Raw genomic sequence first — 5,700 nt, forward strand, 5'->3', positions numbered from 1 at the left:
ACAATGGGTTGCGGATGCCTCGGCCCCGTCTGGCTCCGGGCGTAGAGAGCCTGGAGCTGGATCAGGCCCGAGCCGGCCTTCCTCCCGACCTGACGCTGCGAGGGACCCTCCAGTAGGGAGGGCCTTGCGGGGACGGCCTCCTACGCGACTCCATCCCTCTGAACAGGCGATGGAGGTTCGCGGTGTTTCTGCAGACATGGCAGGTCAGACCCCCGCTAAGAAGGGGCGTCGTGGCCGTCCGTTGAAGCAATTGCCAAACCCCGCCCTAGGCGGGAGGGCTAGTTCGGCCCCACCTGAGGGGCCTAGTGATCCCGGCAAGGTTCCTATATGAAGCTCCTATGCTGGAATATTAGGGGCTTCGGCGACCTAGGCCGCCGACGCCAGCTGATTGACTACATCCGACAGGAAGACATCGATATTGTTGGCCTTCAAGAGACGGTTCGTCAGGACTTCTCCATTCAGGAGCTTCAGGGGGTCTCTCGACACCCTTTTGCCTGGCAATGGCTCCCGGCTTCTAGGCAGTCTGGAGGCATTCTCCTGGGGGTCAGGGAGGACTTCTTCTCGGTGGACGATATGGACCGCGGGGAGTTCTTCCTGAGTATGGCCATCACCGACCGACGTGTGAACCTCAGCTGGGAGGTGATCATTGTCTATGGCCCGGTTGATCACGGGCGGTCGGTGGGTTTCCTAGCCGAGCTGCAGGATAAGGTTGAACGGTGCACGACCCCAGTGGTGGTGGCGGGCGACTTCAACCTTATCAGAACGGAGGCTGACAAAAGCTCGCCCAACATTGACCGACGGCGTATGCGCATGTTCAACGATGCCATAGCTGCGATGGCCCTCCGTGAGATAGCCCGCGTAGGGGCTAGGTTCACATGGACCAATAAACAGGTGGACCCTATACGGAGCATGCTGGATCGGGTCCTTGTGTCCGTGTAGTGGGAGGTTATGTTCCCACTGTGCTCCTTACGGGCGGTCACTAGGATTGGCTCCGACCACGTTCCCCTGTTGTTTGCGTTAGGGGAAGGGTCCCCACCAAGATCTAGACGCTTCTATTTCGAACCATCGTGGCTCCTGCAGCCGGGGTTCGTCGAGATGGTTCAGGACCGTTGGGTGCAGGCTACTCTAACCCCGCCTCGGTCCTTCTGTGCCACAGACGTTTGGCATCACTGCTCCAAAGTCATCCGCCAGTTTATGCAGGGTTGGGGCGCCAACCTGGGTGCTGCCCTGAGATCCCGCAAAGGGGCACTCCTTGACCAGATTAAGGCCTTGGACGAGACTGCTGATTCAGTCGGTCTGTCGGCAGACGAATGGTTGCAGCGATACGCCCTTGAAGCCTCCCTTATGGAGATTTTCAAGGGGGAGGAACTATTCTGGCAGCGACGGGGGGGCCAGAAGTGGCTCCTTCAAGGCGATGCTAACACCACGTATTTCCAAGCGATCGCGAATGGGCGTCGCAGGAAGTGCTCCATCCCGTGCCTTTGGGAAGGGAACACCCTTCTTGAACACCCGGATGAGATTAGGACCCACATTTACTCCTTCTATAAGGGGCTCTTCTCGGCAGAACCCCGTGGTGGGATCTCCCTGGCGGATGATTTCTGGCCCCTTGCGGGTAGGGTATCTGACATAGAGAATGCGGAACTGACTATCCCTTTCTCGCCGGAAGAGGTGGGACGGGCGATCGCCTCGATGAAGGCTGGGTCGGCACCGGGCCCGGATGGCTTGCCGGTTGCCTTCTTCCATAAGTTCTGGAATGTCCTAAAACCGGTGATCATGCCAATGTTCCATGAATTTTACATCGGCACATTTGACATGGCACGCATAAACTTTGGTGTTATCACCCTGATCCCCAAAGTAGTTGGGGCGACGGACATTCGCCAATTCAGGCCTATCACAGTTATCAACGTCCTGGAGCGCATCTTCTTTAAAGTATGCGCGTCTAGACTCGCTCCTATTGCTGAGAGAATGAATCACCCACTCCAGACAGCATTCCTGAAAGGGAGAAGAATCCATGACGGGATACTCTCCCTCCACGAGATTGTCCACGAGGTGCGATCGCGTGGGCTGAAGGGTGTATTTTTGAAGCTGGACTTCCAGAAAGCATATGATCGGCTTGACTGAGATTTCCTGCGCCTTGTCATGCAGCATAGGGGCTTTGAGGACAGATGGTGCAACTGGATTATGCAATTGGTACGGTCTAGCAAGACTGCGATAAACATTAATGGAGAGGTGGGACCTTTCTTTGCGGCATCAGCGGGGGTGAAGCAAGGGGACCCGATATCCTCCGTTCTCTTCAACCTTGCCGTGGACGCGTTGGCAGGTATCCTGGACAAGGCTAGGCATGCCGGCCACATCTCGGGGGTGGTCGGCCACCTCATTCCAGGAGGGGGGTCACTCACCTTCAGTACGCTGATGACACCATGATTATGGTGGAAGGCTCTGCCCTTGACATAGTTAACCTTAAGTTCCTACTCCTCTATTTTGAGGCTATGTCGGGACTCAACATTAACTTTGACAAGAGCGAGGTCATCATTCTAGGTTACCCTGCTGAGGACCAACAGAGGATTGCGGATAATCTCAATTGCAGGCTAACATCCTTCCCCATTACATACTTGGGGATGCCGTTGGCAGACTCAAAGATCCTGACAAGTGCATTCGACCCGCTAGTGGGACGAGTGGCCTCTCGGGCTGAGCCCTGGCGAGGACGGTTTACCTCCAAGGGGAGTAAAGCGGTCCTGATTAGCTCGAACCTTGCGAGCCTCCCCATGTTTATGATGGGGCTGTACATTCTTCCGGAAGGCGTCCATAGTGCCTTCGATAAGGACCTCGCTAGGTTCTTTTGGCAGGCGGCCAATGGCCGCCAAAAATAGCACATGGTAAAATGGGCGGATATCTGCATGCCTAAGGACCGTGGTGGTCTGGGCATCATTGCCTCCCGCCGCATGAACGTGGCCCTCATGCTGAGATGGGTCTGGCAGATTCTACGCGGCGAGGGAGGGTTATGGCTGCAGCTCATTCAGGCAAAATACCTTAGGGGAGAACCGCTCTTGGCTTGCTCCCGGACAGATGGCTCACAATTCTGGCGAGCCATCCAAAGGATCAAGGAGGACATCTGCTTAGGGATTTCCTTCTCCTTAGGGAACGGGCACGGGATCCAATTCTGGCTGGATCCCTGGCTGGGCATGGAGCCATTACGCGTCGCCTTCCCTGGCCTATTCTCGATTTGTGTAGACCCGTCTGTTCTTGTGGCCACGGCCTTCCAAGATGGACAGTGGAACCTTGAGTTCCGTCGCTCGTTCAGACCGGCCGAGATTAATGACTGGACTACATTGCGGGCCGCCCTGCCACTCGTGCACCCGGATTATCCGGACACAGTTTCATGGCGGCACACGCCGACAGCGGAGTTCTCAGTGGGCACGGCTTACCAGGCCCTTTGCCCGCCGACAACTCACCCCTGGCTTGTCCCTCTATGGAAAGCCCCCGTCCGATTAAAGATTAAGATTTTTGTTTGGCAACTTCTACGAGATCGTCTCCCCTCGGGGACAGAGGCACTTAAGCGGCACGGACCTGGGGATGGTATTTGCCCCCTCTGTGCAGTACCGGAGACTGGGACACATATTCTCTTCTCTTGTACGGCAGCGAGGGTATTATGGACTTTCGTCTGCGAGGCGTTGGGGCCTGACTGGGAGGCCCTAAATCTCGCGGAGTTCCTGCAGCTTCGAGCTATACAGCCTGCACGACATCGCCGCCTATTTTGGCTTATTTTTGCGGCAATGTTGTGGACTCTTTGGACGACTAGGAATAAGATGGTGATTGAGAAGGTTTTCCCAAAGAAGGCTTCTGAATCCTTCTTCAAATTCCTTACTTTCTTGCAGCACTGGCACCCGCTCTCGAGGCAGCGTGATCGTGATCGCCTTGGCTTGATGATGGATGCGCTTTTGGCCTCGGCGCGTCGGCTGTCGTCCTCGTAGGGCCGCTCGGCGGTAGCCACTAGGTGGCTTTTTCTTTATATTTCTCTTATACTTTCTTGGGCTTATTTGTGCTGTGGCCCCGGCCGTTTCCTGTTGGTTGCTGTTCAAACTTGGATCGTGTGAACCGTTGTTTTATTTATAAAGCGGGGCGAAAGCCTATTTCGAGACAGTAATGTCATTGTAGGCTAGTAGCTGCGCAACTGCATAATCAGTGCGTGAAGATTAAGGTCTTGACAATTTAAAGATAAAGATGTCGATTCAATGATTGTTAAAGAATGTTTTTACTCAATGCTATTACTGACGATAATAAATCATATACAACTACAAGGAACAGTATCAGACAGACATCCTCGAATTAACTCGTACAGGTACAACTTACAAGTACAACTAAGAATCAACGAACGCTAGTTGGGGGCGTAGCACTTCTTCCTGATCTTTCCCTCGGCCCCGGTGAGCACGCCGACGTCGCCCATCTTGATCATCGACGCGCTGAAGTCCTTAAAGAACTCGCCGTCGAACTTGCCGGTGGCGATGCGCTGGACGTATTCCCTGGTGGTGTCGTCGAAGAGGAGAGCCGCGTCGGAGCCGAAGAGGCCCCTCCGACTTGGCGACGTGGCGGTAGTAGCTGGTGTCGAAGGTCTTGAAGCTCCCGGGGTCCATCTCCGACAGCATAGCGCGGTCGTCAAGGCTCTTGCACTTGAGCCTCAGCTTGTCGGCGTACTCACTGTCCAAAGACGGGTCGACGAGGCCGCAGGCACCGCTCTCGCCGGTGCTATTGTAGAGCCGGTCGGCAAAAGACGGGTAGTGCGCCGTGCCGAGTGTGTGGGCGCCGGAGAGGACGACTAGGTCCTTGAGGTTGAGGCCCTTGGAGGCGAAGATCTTGGTGAGCAGAGGGACGTCGCCGGAGGCTGGGGGCAGCTCGTCGCTGGCCTCCGTGGCACTGGACACTCTGCCGTCTCTCCTTCCCAACGCCACCGGCCAGAAGGGGCCCTTGACCGGCACGACCGTGTCGCGGGACATGAGGGTGAGCACGTCGGCGCAGGAGACGATGCCCGGACACGTGGCCTCGAGCTTGGCCTTCACCCGCTCCACGGAGCCGAACCCTCGCAGGCTCTTGTTTGGTTTGGCGTCCTTCTCCGCCACGTTACCTTCGGTGGATTCGAGCAGGACGGAGGCGTCACAACCCTGCAAGTTCGCGTTGCATGCATGTTTCTCCTGGTCGACGTAGGGCGGCAGAGCCAGCTGGGAACAGCGACGTACGGTGGCAATGACCTGATGGCAACGGGAAATGAGGCCTGGTCGCCAACCGACGGACATCGATGCGTTCAGTCATGCATCTGCACGGACGAGAACTACTTTGCATGACGAAGTAGCGAAGGCACTAAGCAGCACGTACGCACACCTTTGTTCCGGGGCTGAAAGGATGACATAGAGATTAACTACATCCAGCAGCGATGCAAACTGCAGGCATGCACGCAGCAAGCTCGAAAGAAAGGTTCCATTTAGTTCTGAAAGCCATTCTTTATCCACATTAGCTAAATGACAGTCGACTGAATTTCAAATTGGGGTTAGTCGATTTTTAAGAATTCGCCGGAGGGAACAAAGAAGAAGGAATGGACCTGCCGGAGGGCTACCCCGGTATCTATCTTAGGGTTTAGGATGGGGGCGGGTGGTGGTGCAGGGAGGTGGTGGGGCTTCGCCGGAGAAAAAACTGGACCGGTTGGAGGGG

General features: G+C 55.8%; 1 pseudogene; it reads right to left on the reverse strand.

Moving 5' to 3' along the window:
- Window positions 1-4,305: 4,305 nt before the first annotated feature.
- LOC119338724 lies at window positions 4,306-5,288 on the reverse strand (annotated as a pseudogene).
- Between the last annotated feature and the right edge of the window lie 412 nt (window positions 5,289-5,700).

Source organism: Triticum dicoccoides, chromosome 7B, assembly GCF_002162155.2.
Source record: "Triticum dicoccoides isolate Atlit2015 ecotype Zavitan chromosome 7B, WEW_v2.0, whole genome shotgun sequence".
Taxonomy (NCBI): Eukaryota; Viridiplantae; Streptophyta; class Magnoliopsida; order Poales; family Poaceae; genus Triticum; species Triticum dicoccoides.